A 20,022-nucleotide genomic window follows, 5' to 3' on the forward strand; every position below is an offset into this window, starting at 1 on the left:
CCCATAGAAATGTATTTGCCAACCAATAAACGATTACTGTAATGATTAAATATTGAATGCTTAAATGTTTAATGAGATGAATCTTGCTGATGTTATTTTAATTTATATAAAGTGTCATATCCAATGTATGGTGAAAATAATATTTTCTTCCTTATGAAGCATATATTCTTATAACACTTTGGGTCTGAGCAAGGTGTTGAATTTTTTAAATTAATGCCTCACCAAACAGAACTTCTTTTCCTAAAAAGCCTTGGTAGAAAACAATGATAACCTTACCATTTGATAAGTCTGCTTATGCCTAGCATATACTATGCCTCTATATGAAGGCACATAAAGATGCTAGACACATTGGCTCATATTCTCATGTCTCTGGTCTCAATTCTAGGAATGTGCTGGAGAATAGGAGCAGAAGATGGCAACCAGGACACCAGAAACTTGATGTAAGTCACCACTGCATATAGAAGTAAGAAATGCTCTTTGAAAGTTCATCCAAAGCAGGATATTCAGACTATTAATGTTCACTTTGAATATCAAAATGGGACAGGGAACAAGGGGTGAAGAAAGGTTACACACTGAGAGTTTCAGCATGTATCAATGAGAAAAGTAAGCTCTAGCCAATAGAATTGTATCAAACCTAAAAATGCCAACATTTTACGTAAAATTACACTCACAGATTCACTGTCTGATTAGGAGGAATATATATATATATACATATATAACTTTGTTATTTCTGAGGTTAACATTTACATTTTAGAGAGTAGAATGTGAATTAAAACTAAAAATCTACTAAAACAATTTTAAAACTCTTTAGAACGTATACTTTTTAGTACACTTGACAATTCCTTCAGAGTTGTCTTGGATTACTAATCAGATATAGAAGGAAGCCATGGGTTTTTATATTGAAATTATAGTAAAAACTGGAATATGAAATATGAAAGAACAAAAGTACATATTTTGCAGTTCACTATATTTTTATTCTAAATGGGTTTTAATGATTTGAAAAATAGCATATATGTAAATATTTAAGTAATGATTCTTCAGAGAATTTTACCACCAGCTTCATAGAGATTCACAGTCAGGACAAGTCAGCAGGTCTTTCATCAGTGAGTGATGGTTCAAGGTTTAGCTGTGTCTCAAGATCATTACCTGCTCTGCATACTATCTGGGTAAAATTATTCTTCTCATTTTCCATTGCTTTTTTGAAGTAGCAGGAAAAGCTGAATAGAAATTTAATTTGTCTTTCGTGTTTAATTGACTTTCATGAGATCTCCAGGTTTCTTCATGTTGGAGTTGTATAATAATGAAAATTTTTATTTTAAAAATTATCAAAACACATAAAAATAATTCTAATTTTGAGTGACTTTTTGGAATATTTAAATTCACTGTAAAACACCTTTTGTTAGATAGACTTTATCTGACTAATTACTATTGTTTTCTACTGAGAGACAATATTTTCATATTTGGCTCTTAGCCTTTTGTCCTTTAAAAAATATGAAGGCCACTAGATGAGCATTTCAGTGCTTCCCCATGGATAACTGTGTTCATATTCTTACTAAGAACATATTTCAGACGTCCTTTATCCACACCTTGACACATTTCACCCTTTCTAGAAAAGGAGTCTAGCACCTTCATGCTCCTAGGAAATTTTCTTAATTCAAGCAGAAATCCAGATGACTTTTGTAAGGGTAAGATAACAGTGGCTATATGTTTAAGTTTCTTGGCCAGAGTTTATACAAAATAATAATAATTTTGTAAAAAAAAATTGGATAATAAAAGGATGGGGAGCTGGATAAAAACTGCACACATACAGGCCCATTATGTATGCAGACATACACGTAATATTAGTTCTTAGGAACAGAGTGCTTAGAGACATGGAAAAAGATATAATCAAATTTTTCTTTATTTGAAATTGAAAGAGTCTTGGAGATAGAAAAAAAGCAGGAAAGACTTAACTGAACTGATAAGTGATAAAGAAGTTAGCAATATAGCATAGACCTTGAGCCCATTAATAAACCACAATAACATTTGGCCAGGGAAAAATTTTTAGGAACTGGGTGGTCAAAGTAATTCAATATTAGAAAGTTTAACTTTTAAAGAAATTACTGTTATATGTCTTTTTTCTATTCGAAATTTAATCAAAAGTGATATATTACTAATAATAATTACTTTTGTTGAGCATTGACTATGAACCAGGTGCTATACTAGGCACTCTATTGTCTCATTTGTTAATACAAAGCCACATTAGTCAGTTTACTTATTATTCCTATTTTAGACAAAGAGATTAAGTAAAGGCTCAGTGGTGGTACTGCAGAGAACAAAGGGACAGCAAATAATATGAATTGCTCCAAAGTCACCCTCTCTAGTCATTTATGCAGAGGTATCAGCACAATGGGAGGCAGATAGCGATGCAGAAATCCCAGACTGTTATCAGGCATCAGACACATACATGAAGTGTGGTACTGACTCAAGAATGATCATAAAATATCCATATTTTCCCACCAAAAACCTAGAAAGACATGATCTTTAAAAAGTGAAGGTGGAAATGGATGATGTCTGAGATAAAACGGTAATATCACTCCAAATGTAAAATAGTAAGGTCTAACTAAAAGGAATTTAGAGGGATTAAGTTCATTCTTTCAAAAATATATCACGTTTTCTTCTGATTTCTAAAGCAAAGATTTGGACAGTGCATTAAAAATTGCGTGGAAGTGACAAAGGTAACTCTGTACCCTTTGAGGGCGATTATCAGAGATAGAAGCTGAAGCCAACAATGGCATGTACCAAGACTGATGTTGTTGTTTTGTTGTCTGTTGTTTTGTTGCGTTTGTTGTTTGTTGTTATTGTTATTGCTAAACTTTTTGATGTGTGTTTCTATTAATAAATAAACCAGGGTTGAAATTACAGTACTGACTTATTTCAGTTGGCTAACTTTGGGCAAGATTTTTCATAAGGTTGTACTTAACATATGTCATTTTAAAAGTATGGTTAATAAGAGGACTCCAATGAGAAATGAAAAAATAGAATGTATGTAAAATGCCAAGAGCATTGTAGGCATTCAAGAAATAGCAACTCTTTTCTAGCTCCTAGTTTCCATGTTTTCTTATCTGTTATGAAGATTAAATGTGCACAAGAACATTTTGCAAAGCACTTCAGTTTAATAAATAATGCTGTGTTTAAGGAATGCCAGTTCACTTTCTCTTTCTCTGATGCATTAGTAATCTAAATGAACATTCAGGTGACTGAAGCACAAAGGGACAATCCAGATTGATAGTCAGTCAGGAGGAGAGTAGCACTAACCTGGAAGAAAAATCTTGAATTAAAAGGCTGATGAATAGTTACTATAGGTTCATGGCCAATTTTTTAAAAAGAACAAAACAATATAGCTAAAAGCAATTACCCTACTATTACTATGGCTCAGCCTTACTAATAACCTTCCTAAAGTCAAAAATTGTCATTTCTTATGTAGATAATTTTACATTCATTTTTAAGAGCTGATAGCACAATATACATTTATTCTATAACTTGACTTTTTTCAATTAACAATATATATTGGAAATAATTATATATTTTTAATTATTAATACTGTCTAGTACTACATTGAATGCATGTGTTAGTCATCTGTTAACCATATACTATAATCTGTTAATCATTCACTTCATAATGGGATTTCTAAACTCTTTCTATTACAGAAATTTCTGGTATGCACAAATTTTTGCAGCAATGAAATCACATTGGCATAAAATGTATTTATTGGGTAAAAGGCAGATAAACATTAATATTATCAATATATGTTGAAAATGGTATCCATAGAAGTGCTACCATTTTATATTTCATCAGCAATTTTGAGAGAAAAGTTCTTCAAACCCTTGACAAAGCATATCAAAGTCCTTTACCTTTGCCAATCTTTTAAAATTTGTGGTTCTATTATAAGCAAAGGGGATTTGGCTTTTTTCTCATAGGTTTAAGACTCATTGTTAATATTTCCTTTCCTGTGAACTTTCTGTTTATTTCACTTACATATTGAGTTATTGGACATTTTTTCATTGACATGTTGAGATTGCTGATATTAAGAAAAATGGTCTGTTGGTTCACATGATTGACAAATAATTTTCTTGGGTTGTTATTTGTCATATTGACATAGTCTTTTCTCCTATATTGTCAGTATTTTCTTCTATGAATTTTTATTTTTGTATCATATTAGGAAGGCAGCCACACTCTGCAATTATAAAAATAAAATTCTTATGTATTTTCTTCTAGTCAAACAGGCACACCTTGTTGGGTGGCTAGAAAGTGCAGTCTTCATTCTGGGTTACCCAAAATTTGGCATTTTTTTTACTGAAGGAAGAAAAGAATAGCCAGCCACAATCAAAAGCATGTGTGTGGGCAGGCAGGAGGGGGGTAGCACAAATGTATATAGCATAGACATATATAAGCTATATATGTGAGTTATTAAGCTTCACACATACAACATGTTATTTATGATCTCTCTGTATTCAAAAACAGAGCTTCAGATAACATCATTCAGGATTCTAGAATCTTTCTTACAAATTAGTAGTCAGGCAAGATTGGGGTAGGTTTCCTTGAAATAGGAGAGGGGATAAAGGGATGTGTAAATGACTTAATTTCTCCACCTCCTTATGGGTTTGAAATTTCCTTCCACAAACAGGTTAATGGTTTCCTTCAAACATCAGTGCCTATGAGAAACACAACTGAATGGGATCATCTGATTCCCAAACTTTAAATCATAAAGAGCAGTTTTGATTGAAGGGGCAATGCACAGTGGAAAACACAATATAAAAGTTTATGAGCTGAGGGAGTACTTATTTGGGAAGAACTTTCAGGGCAAGTACTGATGATGTGAGGCAAAGCAATAATTTAAATCTTGTAATCTGGGAAATAGCATGTCAAACTCCGCTATTTTGGATGGGATAGTAAAATTTAAGCCCCAAACCAAACTAGCTCCTCTTTCCCCAGAACTTCTTGTGGCCTATGTTTCTGTCACTTGAAAAAAAAAATCTCTCCCTCGATTTGCAAAAGTATTTTTTATAAACGTTTTAGTGAAATACATTAGAGGACATGCTTTTACTCCTTGTGAGCTTCCAGGGAAGTTGGAGAGTGAGGAAAAAGGAAAGAAACGATAGAAAACTAAAACACTGTGTAAGTGGTTGGCACTAAAGTCCCATTAATATTTTCTCTCTGACATTCTTCTAACTCTAAAGGCCTTAGAATATACCTGATGTTAAAAAAGATGAAGGATAATATCTAACAGCATCAGTAACCTGGAAGGGCCTAAGGTCATTCTTTTACAGTTTATGTCAGGAATTCATTGGCTGAAATAACATGTTGCTGCATTGGAAAGATGCAGCTAATGTTAAAGAAAACTGGGATAATAGCCATAGCTCCAAACCATTTAATTCTACCATGTGCATGTGTGTTTTATGCTTAAAACATCCTGAAGGACAGCATGACTCTAGGAGAGAGATGCTCTACATCATTGTTACCAAAAGGGACAGCCTGACCTTGGATCCATTCTCTGTTCCACTGGGTCACTTTCTTAGTGTGGCAGTCCTCTTCTGCTTCGACTGTTTTCAGAGTTCTCATGATCAGGATTTTAGGTCGCCTTCACATCAGTTACCAGGGCCATGCTCTCTTTTCTCCTTCCCCCACGTCCCCCTGCCAATTTGTAATGCTTACATAATGAAATTCTAGTTTTCAAAAGTGCTTTACAAAGAACACTTAGGATAGAATGGCTGGCTCTCTGGTATGGCTGATTTATTTATTTCAGGTTCTTTAATGGAGTGGTATGAGGTTAGGAAGAAGACAAATATTGACTCCCTTTGTACACAACAACAGCCTGCATATTTGTGACAAAAGCTAGAATGTCCATTTGCAAATCCCAATATAATGGGTTATGGCAATGAATAGATGAACAGGAGGAATAGTGAAACCACTGAGCCCAGAATCGTCTCCAGAGCCTGCGGGCATATCTATTGTGTTCAAAAGGATGTGAAATTAGGACTTCACAAGCCACCCTAGGGAGAAAGTCATCTACAGTCATTTTTTGGTTTTGTTTTGTTTTTGTTGTTGTTGTTGTTTGTTTGTTTTGAGATGGAGTCTGTCTTGCTGTGTCACTCAGGCAAGAGTGCAGTGGCACAAACTCAGCTTACTGCAACCTTCACCTCCTGGGTTTAAGCGATTCTCCTGCCTCAGCCTCCCCAGTAGCTGGGATTACAGGCTTGTGCCATCACGCCTGGCTAATTTTTCTACTTTTAGTAGAGACAGGGTTTTGCCATGTTGGCCAGGCTGGTCTCAAACTCTTGACCTGAGGCGATCCACCCACCTCAGCCTCCCAAAGTGCTGGGATTACAGACGTAAACCATTGTGACCGGACTTTTTTTTTTTTTTCTATATTCTTTTCCTAATCAACCCCCTGCAATCTAGCTTTTGTTCCCACTGTGCAACTGAAAACACTATCTGAATCTAAGATATAACCAATGACTTATTTCTTTCCTATTCCATATCTTTCTTGACATTTCTGTAGCCCTTGAACCTATTGCTGATTACCTTGTCTATTTTGCCACCTAAAAGAGAATCTTACTACTACAATAATCTGCATGATGTTAAATTGGAAACTGTGACTGGTTATTGTGTGTTTACATGAAGATACTATGTCAATCTAAAAAAACGTGCCTGAGCAAGATACACATTTTCAAAAATAATTTTAAAACAAAATAAATAACTTTAAAATATCTTATCTTCATTAAGAGTTTCAGTGGTTCTGGCTGCTGAATATTACAAAAAGATTTGAGAAATGTAATTGTGGGGAGAGATGCTTGTATTTTTTTGAGTTCGGTCTGCCATCTGGGTGAACAGAGTTTAGCAGAAAAGGGTTAAAGAATCACCTAATTTCCAGAGCCTGAGAACAGACACTAGAGATGAGAAATCCCCAGTAGAAGAAATTATCCCAGGCTGACAGCCAGCAAGAAAATAAGGATCTCAATCCTATAGCCTTAAGGAATGCACTTCTGCTAACAACTTGAACAATCTTCTAAGCAGATTTCTCCCGAGAGCCGCCAGATAAGAGACTAGCCTGGCCAACACCTTGATATTAGCATTGTGACATCCTAAGCAGAGAACCCAATTAAACCTTGTCCAGATTTCTAATCTACAAAACTGTGTGCTCACAAATAAGTGTTGTTTCAATTTGCTTAATTTGTAGTTTTTTTTACACAGTAATAGGAAACTAATACACTCTCCCTGCAAAGTTTATTGTAAATTCCTTAAAAGAGAGACCATATTGTTCATGTTCATAATCCCAGCACCCCAAGGGCAGTGCTTGACAAAATGTTGAAACTTGAATGAATGAACGAACTGTATATACTTGTTGTGGAATTAAAAGAGATAGTATGAGAGTTTTTAACTATAAAGCACATAAATGTGAAAGATTACTTTATCTAGTTCAAGGATAACACTTAACTGTGTCCTGGTACACTGTAGCCTGACTCTGACCTGACTCAGTGAAAAAGAAGGCACTATATGTATGAGAAGTGTCGAGGGTGGAAGAGCTAGAAGTGACAGCCCTCTGGTGGGTGTGTATTGGGATAGAATCCCTGCATACTGTATATGAGATCCACGTAGCTTTTTAAAATTAGGTTTATAAAAGATGAAAAATAGATAGCGGGGTTGCATTTACTTCTCATCTAAGGTTGCCATGAGATAATATATGTGGAGTAAGAGTAGCCTGGGGGCAATTTTTCAGCCCCAGAATGTCAATATGCAAGATTTATTAGATATAGACATTGCAAAGTTTCATGCTTTTTATGCATATACTTACATTAAGTATGATTTTTTTAAGGAAAATGAAAATGACAAAATATGTATAAAATTGTGTAATTTTTTTCAATCATGACTACAATATTTAACAGACTTTGAGTGATTTGACTGGAAATAAGTTGTTAAGCGTTCAATTGTGCCTTGATACTATTCTCATAAATGAAAATCTTTATATTTAAATGATTTATATTTAATTATAATTCAAAAATACCCAGATGCACCTTTTTGTTAATTTTGGCCTTGATATTTTCCAAAGGACTTAAGATCGTTTTGCTCAGATTGTTTGCAGATCTCAGTGACTACTCCATTTTATCTGGAACTGGGGAACACAAGAGAAGGAAAAGTTTACATCAAAGATTTCTCATTTCTTCAAAGCAGTTCCCAAATACAGCTAACAAATTAAATTAACCAATGAGAATGTACACAGTATGACTGACAGTTTGAATTTCTAGAGAGAATGTTATTGCTTTTTATCTATAACTTGGAATGCACTTTTAAAATTCTACTTTAAATCAGAGAATGCAATGAACACTACTGAAGAAAAATGTTTCCAAATCTCATTGATACTATGCCTTTATCACTTGCATTACTTTTCCTGTTTTCTTTGAATGTATAATTACATGAAGTATATCATTGATGATACAGTTGGAAACAGATATGCCAATAAATCCTAAGACCTATAGAGCAACAGTTTAGATTACACCATCTGGTTCTGATGAAACACATAGTGAGAATTCAAAAGGTGTGGAGATAGACGTTTACTGACAGCTAATGAGGATGCATTAATGGGCAGTCGTATTTTCCTCTAATTTTGTCTTGAGGGAAGTGGCTGTAAACTCTAGCCCTTTCCTAACAGAGCTCCAGGGGATTTGGTCATGGATGTTTACAATGTGCCATTCAGGGGATACTTCTTTATGTTGATGGGCAGCCCTAATGCCTAATGGCCCAACCTGTGACCAGGTGTCCCTTTCACAGGAAACTTATTTATACTGGCAAATGCCCTTGTAGCTCTGGTCTGACCCAGGTTCAGTTTATGCCTGCCAAGACAGCCACTGTCTAGGAGAGCCCTGACCCGGAAAGAAGTTAGGTATTTAGGTTCAGATGTGCCAGTCAGGTGAGAATCAGACGAGGCAACTAAACAAAACACATGAAATAACAGAAGCAGTGGATCACTCACGGATCACAGAGAGAAGAGGGCGGCACACCTTGCAGGGCCAACGGGAAGTGGGGAGCCATGCAGGACATGCATCTTCAACCAACAGGAGGGGGTCAAGGGAGAGACCAAGGGACCAAAGACTTTACTGGGGACCAGGGCATTACCCAAGCAGGGTTCTCTTGGTGAATTCTAATCGGTGGGTTGAGTTCCATGGCAGAGGGCAGGGAGGTGGGTCACAATGTGACTGAGAGGTAGTTGCTACAGCATATTTGCATGGCTTATGTGAGGTGTGGGGGTCAGTGGGTGAATGAAGTCGGTTGTATCTAGCAGTCCCCTAGGGAGGTGGTCACTAGGAGGTGATTATATAAGGCAGATAACTGGATCAACTACACTGAGGAACTAGAAGGAAGCAGAGAACCTAGAAACTATGTTCGAAGATTACTGAGCCCAGCTTCTCGTTTAAGAAAGTTAAACCTAGACTCAGAATGGATGCTATTGCAACACAAAATTCCAGGAATTTACTACGGTAATGCTTTACTTTTATATTTAAATAATGATTAATATACTACCTTCTTCTGACAAAGAAAAATACTGAATAATTATGTACAAGATGTTTTATTGCATCATACCATTTGATTTTTTAAAAATCACTCAGAAGTATTATTATTTCCATCTATAAAATTAATATGAGATTCAGAGACAAGTAATTTGTTCTTTTCCTCCATCTTTAACTTTTCATAAAGGAGATTTCTGTCATCTTCCATGAAGGGAGTATGTAGAGTAAAAACATGTAGCTCATTGGTTCCCTAACTTTGCTCCAGATTGGACTAATCTGGGAAGCCTGGCTCCCACTTCCAGAAATTCTTATTTAACTAGACTTGAGTACATCCTGTACACCAGAATTCTGGACATAAGAATCTTTAAAAGCTCCCCAGGTGCTTCTAATCTTGCCCCTTTGTCACACCCTAGCTAATATGATTGTTGAGAGCCTGTCATCTATTGACTAAGTAAAAGGCAATGGCTCACTAGTGATTGACTTTCTCTTTCAACATCTGCTTCAAGAATTTTAAGGACTTCTAGGCACTATGCAGGCAGCTATCCTGCAGAACCTGCCCGGCTAGATCTTTATTCTCTCCTATTCAGTGTCTCCAGCCTACCCTAAATAGGCGAATCAGGCAAGCCTTGCCTTTAGGCCTGGCTGCTTTCAGATTGCTGCTGGAATCAGTAGATACAAACCCCATTCTCCCAGAAATCTCTGTGTTTTGAGAGGCTGTTAGGCACTGTATGGTTTATATATAAAAGCCAATTTTTGTCTCTACTTGAGGTTTGTATTTTTGTATAAGTATTACTGTTTAGAATCAATAGACAGGAAGAGTAAGCTATTGGCACACCAAACTTTTAGTGTACAGGGGCTTAACAGGACAGTAAACTTTTAAAACAACCTTGAAGATTGATATTACCAGAGAAAATTACCAAATACCAAGGCCAAAGATTATAACAGAGTAATGAAACTTGACTCCAGCAGGAATATCATGTAAACATCTTTAGTTAGCGTTTGTAAACTCAGATGCAGGTAGAAAAGAGGCTGACATTAGATGACAGAGGAAATGGAGTCATCAAGACCTGGCTCCTCTAAAAGCAGATAAACTCTATAGTGAAAAAAAAGAGAGGAAAGGGAGATGGAGAAGAGACAATGGGAGGGGAGAGAGAATAAATCTGTGTATGCTTGCTTAACAGTTATTGGCCAATATGCATTTTATTATATTTTAGTTACATAAACACTAACTGATGCATGAGACCTGGGCCTTCAGATTGCTAGTTTTCAGCTTTAGAAGGCTGCTTTAGATGATTTTTTAAAATGTGTTCTTTCTCTATCATTTCGAACTACCAAGTGAAAGAGGAAACTGGAAAACAGTTTCAGAGATTCATTGGCTTGTTCATGGGCTTCTGAAGTTACCTCTGAATCATATAAACTTGTTAGTCCTGAACTGTTTGCTTCACAAGCCTTGATTATAGTTGTTGAGTTTAGTATCTTGACTGTGGGTTCAACTCATAGTGACATTATCTATTTTACCAAAGAAAAGGTAAGATATACAGAAAATACTGCATTTGCTTATATTTTGAATATAGATACCTCATAAATATGGTAAAGTAAAAATTTCAGTGAAACTATTTTCCAATAATTTCCAAAGGCAAAGAAATACATTTAATATAGGCTTACATTTGAAACATTCTGCCACTAGAAATAATGTACTCAAATACTAAAGGAGGATTGAAATGAATTTAGAAAGCAGGTGTATGTTTTGAGGTCACCTTTAAAAGTAGGCTTTGGTCTTCTAGTCTGAATTAGAACAGTAGTAATATGAAAGGGAAAAAATGAAGAAAGATCCATAGATTGAAACCAGAAAATAAGAGGTATTCAAACAGAAGAATGCTTAGGATATTAGAGAACCCACAGTTAGGTGTAAAAGGAGATATATATACACACATCCACACACGTCTTATTGTTTATAATAATCATACCAGAAAAGAGGGCAACAGTTTAGCTTTGCCTAGTTCAGGAATGGCAAATAAGAGCCAAAGGAACTTAACTGAGAACAAGAGGAAAAAAGCAAACTGGAATAACTCCCCAACAAAACAAACTACTAAGAGAAATCTTCAAGACATAAGAAAAGGAGTCACTCACAAAAGCAATCCACACTAAAATTATTGAAGACATTGAGCACTCACATACTATTTGGTATATGTAAAAGAGAAAAGCTGAGAAGTTGATAATATTATACTTCTGGCATAATTAACTGAATTTTAAGGCTATGTAGTTACTATAGATTGAGATGCCATTATGGCACATGTTAAGAGGGACTAAGAAACTTTTAGAGGTGGATGCCTAACAAAAGATATAGTGAGAAGTATCAACAGAGTGTCAGATAGGAGGATAGATCAAGGTCAGGCATATATTTCATCTTAGACTTATGCAAGAGTACCTTCCAGTTTGATTATCTCAGAGTGGTGAAGACATGAACATTTGTTTGAACAGTGACTAACTTGCTAATGGCTATGGAAAAGCTTTTTAGAAATATAAATGTCTGGGCCCAAAAATATAAAAATGATGTAGACGATATAATTCTTCAAAAATTTTTGCTCTACATGTTACAGAGAAAGACCTGGAGCAGATTAAATTTGTATAAGTCAGCTGAGCTTTCTTGAAAGGCGTAAGGAAACAACAGAGCAAAATAATCACATGTGTTTCTAATAGCCAATCCAATCACATGGCCCACAGTTTTAGCAATATCGTGTTACAGAAATAAATTTCTATGTTTGCCACTCAAATATCTCAAGTCACAAGACATCAGAAAATCAAATTTCTAAGAAAAGGCAATGTTTTGAGAGAGTTGCTTGATATAGGATAAAATAGTTTCCTCTGGGTATATAAAAGCAAGGACAGGGTTTGGAAGCCTCAACAGCTGCTTCAGATCAAGATTCACTGAGGCTGATTCTCCAGCAGAGACAAAAGCTCTTGCCACAAGGTAGGAACTCAAAATTTCTTGAAATGTTTCAGTGAACATAATATATCTGTAAGAATGCCTAGGCTTTTTTAAACTTAGAATTGTATGGGGGAGGCAGGCAAAAGAATTTTTTTTTGTTATTTTCTAACACATTTACATTTTATGTATTTCACAGTAGGACCTATAGATAGTTAACAGTTATATTAGTAAAAGCACTAATATGTACAAAAGCGTAAACTAAATTTATTGTCATTCTGATAAAATTTATATTTTTCCTTATGAGGCAGCCATGTGTCTCTGTTAGAAACGCCTGCAGATATTTTTTCTTAGCCTGGTAATGAATGCTCAGTCTATGAACTTTCTTGCTGACCCTTCAATGTAGGTTGGCTTCTGAATGGATAATAATTTTGAAACAAGCATATAGCTCAAGTTGTGGGGAATTATTAATCTCTCTGCCTGCAGTTAAACTTCAACCTTTAATATTAAACACAAATAATCACACTGATACAGCTTAGAGCCTGAAATGATCTTAAACTTATTACTGGCCATCCACAGTGCATTAAAGTGGAATTTCTAAAATTTAAGGAGCTGCACTGTACCTCAAAGTGTTCCCTGTGGAATGCCTGTCTCCAGAAATGGCTTTGCTTCATTCAAGGACTCAAATTCAAATGCTTTAAAAATTCCCTTTAGTCCTCTGATCCCGTGTCTATGGGAGAGATTCGGGTTTCCTCCCATTTGAGCAAGTAAGCTTAATTTTATTTGAAATGGCATTTTCCTGTACACAAAATAATTCATACATTCTGATATGCCTACATTTCAACATCAAACATCCACCCCACTATACTCCTACCGGTTGTTGGCAGCTTGGGAGTTGCTATTTAATCACTTCAAGCTCATTTTCCTATAAACTAAACTTTGTAACTGAAATTTCTTTAAAACTTTTGATCAAATTGACTCCTCAACTAATTCCATAACTTGTCAGTGGCTGAACAGTTCCACCAAAATACTGAAAATGTTTTGGAGCTACAGAAACAGAAATAAATCAAGTATATACCAGGGAAATGTGATATCTTTCATAAAATGTCAGACTTTTATATTCTTAATCAAATTAAAAAGACATTTTATCCTTGTTGCAAGCTAAGCAACCTATCTCATTTAATTCCATACATCTGGATTATTCTACAACGAGTATCAAGTCTTAGCAATTAAAACTTAGGCTACCCTCATGAGCCCACGAACTCCAGAGCAGGTGCTAACCCTGAATGCTAACAGTTGCTTCATCTTTACTATGTCTCAAGTAAGATTTCTCATTTAGTAGCAAAACATGGAAGAAGAGGCCAATTACTGAAAACAGAATTAATCCCTGTATGATTCATTACCTTGCCCATATAGTTGCTCACCTCTACTCAATAATAACTAAAGACAATTTGATAGGCTTCATCTGTAGGGAAGAGACTTAGAGAAGAGACTTAGCCATGAGAGAAATGCAAAGATGACTTCCTGAAATTTCCTTTCGGACTTGATTCAACGTACATTAGTGTCAGACTTTACAAGTGTTTATACTATGTAGTATACTAAACTCATTGAGCATAATGACTGCACACACCACAAATATTAATATAACAAAGGACAAATGGAAAGCGTGATTTATTTTCAAGTTGGATAAACAGTCCTCAGATAATGGGGAATAAACATTCAGATTGCTTCACTAGGTTAATCTTATGTGTTTCTAATATGCAATATTCTCTATAAGGGTGTTAAGTAGGGAATATGCAGGTTATAAGTATGAAAGAATTCAAAACTTTTTAGAATTCAATTTGAAGGAAAGTCTTTAACAAATGTGTTAACAACTCCTAGAACAGTGTGCCATTATTAACTATACATTTTAAGATTGATATGCAATTTGCTTCAAAATTCAACTTCAAATCATTATATCAAAAAAAATACTTGCACCCCCATGTCTATTGCAGCACTATTCACAATAGCCAAGATATAGAATCAGCCTGTGTTCACCAACAGATAAATGGATTTTAAAAATGTGGTTTATATACAAAATGGAATACTATTCAGCCATAAAATAGAATGAAATCCTGTCATTTGCAGCAATATGGATGGAATTGAAAATCTTTATGTTAAGTGAAATAAGTCATGCACAGAAAGATATTGTATGTTCTTCCTCAAATATGGGAGCTAAAAAGGTGATCTCATGGAGGTAAACAATAGAATGATGGTTACTAGAGGCTGGAAAAGGGAGATGAAGAGAGGTTGGTAAATAGGTACAAATATGCAGTTGGATAGAAGGAATAAGTTCTACTGTTCGATAGCACAGTAAGTTGACTATAGTTAATACTTTATTGTGTATTTCAAAATAGCTAGAAGATTTGAAATGTTTCCTACACAAAGAAATGATGTTTGAGGTGTTGAATGTCCTAATTGACTTGATCATTACACATTGTATGAATGTCCTAATCTGATTTGATCATTACACATTGTATACTTGTATCAAAATATCACATGTACCCCATAAATACATACTATTATTATGTCAATTAAAAGTATTAAAAACAAAATTCAACTTCTAAAAATATAGATTAATAGTTAATACATAATATTAATGATCACAAAGATCTGATTATAAGGATGCCAATTGAATTTTTATTTATAATAGCAAAAATTTGGAAACAACCCAATTGCTCAAAAATAGAAAATCAAGAAAATAAAGTATACTACTTTCATGTATGTGAATACTATAAGAGTATTAAAAATGTGATAAATAAGTAGATAAATGATAGATAGGTAGTTGGCTGGGCATGGTGGCTCACACCTGTAATTCCAGCACTTTGGGCAGCCAAGATCGGCAGATCACTTGAGGTCAGGAGTTCGAGACTAGACTGGCCAATGTAATGAAACCTCATCTCCACTAAAAATACAAAAATTATCTGAGAGTGATGGCAGGTGCCTTTATTCCCAGCTACTTGGGAGGCTGAGGCAGGAGAATTGGTTGAACTCAGGAGGCAGAGGTTGCAATGAGCCGAGATGGCACCACTGCACTCCAGCCTGGGCGACAAGAGCGAGACTCCATCTCAAAAAAAAAAAAAAGATAGATGATAGATAGATAGGTAGATAGATAGATAGATAGATAGTAAAATATTTATGATAAGTTATTTCTGAGAAAAACTAACACCTTGTCCTTCTGCCGTTATGGGTATGGGTACATCACCGTCAGAGGGGAGGGGAGGAAATTAAAACCTGAGATAGATAAAAAATATGAACAAAAATGAACAAAAGCAAATTGAAGAAGCAAGTTCATCCTGTCTAGTTCTAGACCCCAACATAAAAATAACGTTAAGCCTTTTTTGTTAATTACTGATTTCCTAATAAGTTTGCAAGACTGATATCTGCATGTATATAAAAAATGAAAAACCTTTCAGATAGGATGAATATGTGAGAAAATTACTACTTTTCCCTAGGAACAAAATAATGATAAAATCTAGGAATTTGTCAGAAGACATAATTGTTTTCTGTAAATACCTGCTTTTTGTTTGTTTAGTTAGTCCTTATAAACCCTGAACTCTCTTATAAACATTTATTTTAAACTTTATTTCCTTCTAAATGCTTTTATATCTCAGTCTTTTTGTGGCGATTGTTAAGTGTTCGTTTGAAGTCCTAAAATCAAGGTGTGAGCATGGATGCATTTTTTTCTGGACGCTATGGGAGAGAATCCCTTTCCTCACGTTTTCAGCTTCCAAACCCTGTCTACATTTCTTGGTTCATGGCCCCACATCGCTCTGACCTCTGTTTCTATCATCTTATCTTCTCCTTATCTGAATCTGATCTTCCTTATAAGGACTCCTGTGATTACATTGGTCTAACTCAGATAATCCAGTATATTCTCCCCATCTCAAGTAATGTAACAGAATCGCAATTTTAAAGTCCTTTTTTCATGTAAGGTAACATATTCAGAGATTCCAAAGACAAAAATATGAACATTAGGTAATAATTATTGTGTCTACCACAATCCACCCTCTGGCCCCCAAGGATTTATGTCTGTCTCACATGCAAAATTCATTAACCACATTCCCACATGCTCCAAAACCTCAAGCAATTCCAGCACTCAATGTTATCTATCCTAATATTTTAAGTTAGATGGGTTAGTCTCTGCTTATAATTGATTGTGGGACAAAATTCCTCTTCATCTGTCTGCTGGTAAACTAGAAAAACAAGTTATCCGCTTTAAAAATATCATGGTAGGACAGGTATGAAATAACAGTTATAGACATTCCCATTCGAAATGTATGAAAATGAAAAAAGGAATTACTGCAGTGAGAACGCAAAATAGTACAGCTACTTTGGAAGACAAATTTGGCAGTTTCTTGCAAAACCAAGCACACTTTTATCATAAGATCCAGCAATTGTGCTGCATGGTATTTACCCAAAGGGGCCAAAACCTTCTGCCCACAGAAACTTGGACACTGGTGTTTATAGTAGCTTCATTCATAATTCCCAAAACAGGAAGCAACCAAGATGTCCTTTAATAATTGAATGGATAAAGTGTGGTACATCCAGACAATGGAATATTACCAGGCACTAAAAATAAATAATCTATCAAGCCCTGAAGAAACATGAAGGAAATTTAAATGCATATTGCTAAGTGAGAAAAGCCAGTCTGAAAGGCTACATACTGTATAATTCCAATTAAAAGACATTCTGGAAAAGGCAACAGAATGAAGAAAGTAAAAATCTCGGTGGTTGTCCGGGATTAGGGGGAAGGCAGGGATAAATGCCCATAGTCCAGAAAACTTTTAGAGCAGTGAAACTGCTCTGTAGGATACGATAATGGTGGATACATGACATTGTATGTTTGTCCAAACTTATAGAATATAGAATAGCAAGTGAACCCTAATATAAACTATGGATTGTGGGTGGTGATGACATGTCAATATAGGTTCATCAATTGTAGCAAATTGTCCCCACTTTAGCTGGGGATGCAGGGGACACTGGATATGTAGAAAATGTCTGTACCTTCTGCTCAATATTGCTGTGAACATACAACTGCTCTAAAAAAATAGTCTTTTTTTTTTTTTGAAAAGAGTCACCAGTCCCAAGCAATTTTGAAATCTAGCTAGGAAAACAGTATTAGATTTCAAGGTCTGAGAATAATTCTTGTAGTTTTTGTCTCCATCCTCTGAGCTAAGGACTCTACTCTCTGGACTCAAGCCTTTTCGTCAGAATTATCCTTCTTTTTTTTGTGAAGTTTAGCACAAATTTAAGCTGAATAGTTTAATCAGCCTGTTTCCTGCCTGTAGAATTTTGGGACTCTAACAGCCTTCTTTAATTTTATTCTATCCCTGGCTCTTTAAGTCCAAATTGGCAGTTTTCTGCTGGTATAAAATTCTGAAGAAACTTGTGGGCCTCTTATGCCTGTCCTGGGATTCACTACATTAGATGAGAGATTCCACCTTACCCTCCCTCATCCCAGTATACTTCCTAGATAGTATTATATGTATTCCTCATTTCTGCTTAAATGGCCATTGAGGGGATCCATAAGTCACATCCCTCATCCCTTCAAAGATCCCTTTGTGCAATTGAATACCATGACATTTTGTGCCTTCAAAGGCACTAGCAAAAGATTTTCCAGCCACATCTGGGCTTACTTACCAGAGCACACTTTTTCTGACAGTGAATCTCCTAATTTTGTTGTCTTTTACAATCTGGATAAATTTGAGGATTTCCCAAAACTAATTTCCTGGTTCATTTTTGCTTAACGGGTTTTCTTTCTATGTGTTTCTTTCTTCTCGCATTTTACTATAAAGAGCAAGAAAACACCAGGCTTCACTTTCAGTGGGTTGCTTGGAAACAAACTCATCACTTACAAGTTGGACTTTCTACATAACCATAGGACACAATTCCACTAAACTTTCTGCCACTATATAAGAAAGATTTCCTTTCCTCAAGCTTCTAATAAAATGTTCCTTCTTAAGCCTCTGCAGCTGCACCTGTAAGGTTCATATTTCTAAGTCTGTTTTTGATTATTTAAGTATTCTCCATGATAATATAGGTTTCCTTTATCATGTTCTTCACATAAATTCTCAGTCCTCCCTAGCGGAGTTGTGAACATCTGTATTTCTAACTGTCCATTTAAGAAAATCTAACCTTTGTCTATCATTCTTCTGAAAACTTTTCCAATCTTTTCCCATTGTCCAATTCCAAAGCCACTGACACATTTTTAGATATTTGTCACAATAGCATTTCACATTTAATACAAATAAAGTTTGTATTAGCTGTCTGTTGCTGCTGTAACGAATTCGACAAAATTTGCATCTTAAAACAAGAAAAGTGTGTTACTGTTCAGGTTGGAGGTCTCAAGTTCTAAAATCAAGGTATAAACAGGGTTATGTTTTTTCTGGAGTCTCAAGTGAAAGTTTTCCTTGCCTTTTCCAGCTTCTAGAGAATGTCTGCATTCCTTGGCATGTGGTCCCTTTCTATCATCACTCTGAACTCTGCTTCCATCATCATATCTCCTTCTCCAACTCTAATCTGTCTGTCTCCCTCTTATGAAGTCCCCTATGATTATATTGGACTCAACCAGATAATCTATTATAATCTCCCTGTCTCAAAATTCTTAACTTAATCACATCTGCAAAATTCCTTTTATCACGTAAGGTCATAGATACACAGTTTCCAGAGATTAGGACACAAACATCTTCAAGAAGCGACGATTCCGTCTCACAAAGGTTAATCAGAAACATCTTAAATTTTTTTCCTATGTCTGTTTTTAAAAGATGTTATCAGTCTCAATTTCTACCCCCTTAAAGATATCTCAAGTTGATCTCACTTTTTTCTGGTTGCTACCAAGTATCAGACCAGTTTTATTTTTGGTAATTAATTGAGTATTTAAAAGTCTAAGCCAAGCTAATTGAGAACTTAAAATCTTACATCCAACTTGAAGGTTCTGTATTCTTTCAATGAGGGTCTACACTACAGCTTGAAAACCACAGTAGGGAAAGAGAAATGTAGTCTGCCATTTACTATACTTGTTTCACCCCCTCCCTGAATCCCTTGGCCCTTTCAGAATCAGTGTAGCAATCGGGTGTGAGAGAGTGGTTAAGGAAGAAAGCTATAAATCTGTTTTGGTAGCTGGTGTTATCTGTAGGTTTTCTTGGTTGATACATGTAATTCACCAAATTTTCCCATATGGCAATGACTCTTTTGTTAGAAGCATTTGCAAGGCCACCTCTCAAGATCCTGTGGGGACCTTTCCCCACACTGTTTCCTGACTCCAGTGATGCCCTGTCTGCTTAATTTCTATTCTCATCCCTAAGCACTGGACCACAGGCAGGAACAGTTGCTTATTATTAGATTCACCTCAACTCAGTAGACTATTTCCTTGCATTAAACCCATTTAAAATTTTTGGTCTAATTAATTTTGTTATTCATTGTATCCATAAGGATATCTGTACCATTGCTCTCCCAGTTGGTGAGTGTGCAACTTGCCCAATTTCTTTTTGCTCTGTCATGAAACTACAA

At 35.5% G+C, this 20,022-nt stretch overlaps 1 long non-coding RNA gene across 1 annotated transcript in view; it reads left to right on the forward strand.

Annotated features, from left to right (window-relative positions):
• The first annotated feature begins 386 nt into the window (after positions 1-386).
• Positions 387-20,022, forward strand: part of LOC134730392 (uncharacterized) — a 112,395-nt gene continuing 92,759 nt past the window's right edge. Inside the window, exon 1 of the long non-coding RNA XR_010112163.1 lies at positions 387-440. This is a non-coding gene — a long non-coding RNA (uncharacterized LOC134730392). The remainder of the gene's footprint in view (positions 441-20,022) is intronic.

The sequence above is a fragment of the Pan paniscus genome, chromosome 4, assembly GCF_029289425.2.
Source record: "Pan paniscus chromosome 4, NHGRI_mPanPan1-v2.0_pri, whole genome shotgun sequence".
In the NCBI taxonomy this organism is placed as follows: Eukaryota; Metazoa; Chordata; class Mammalia; order Primates; family Hominidae; genus Pan; species Pan paniscus.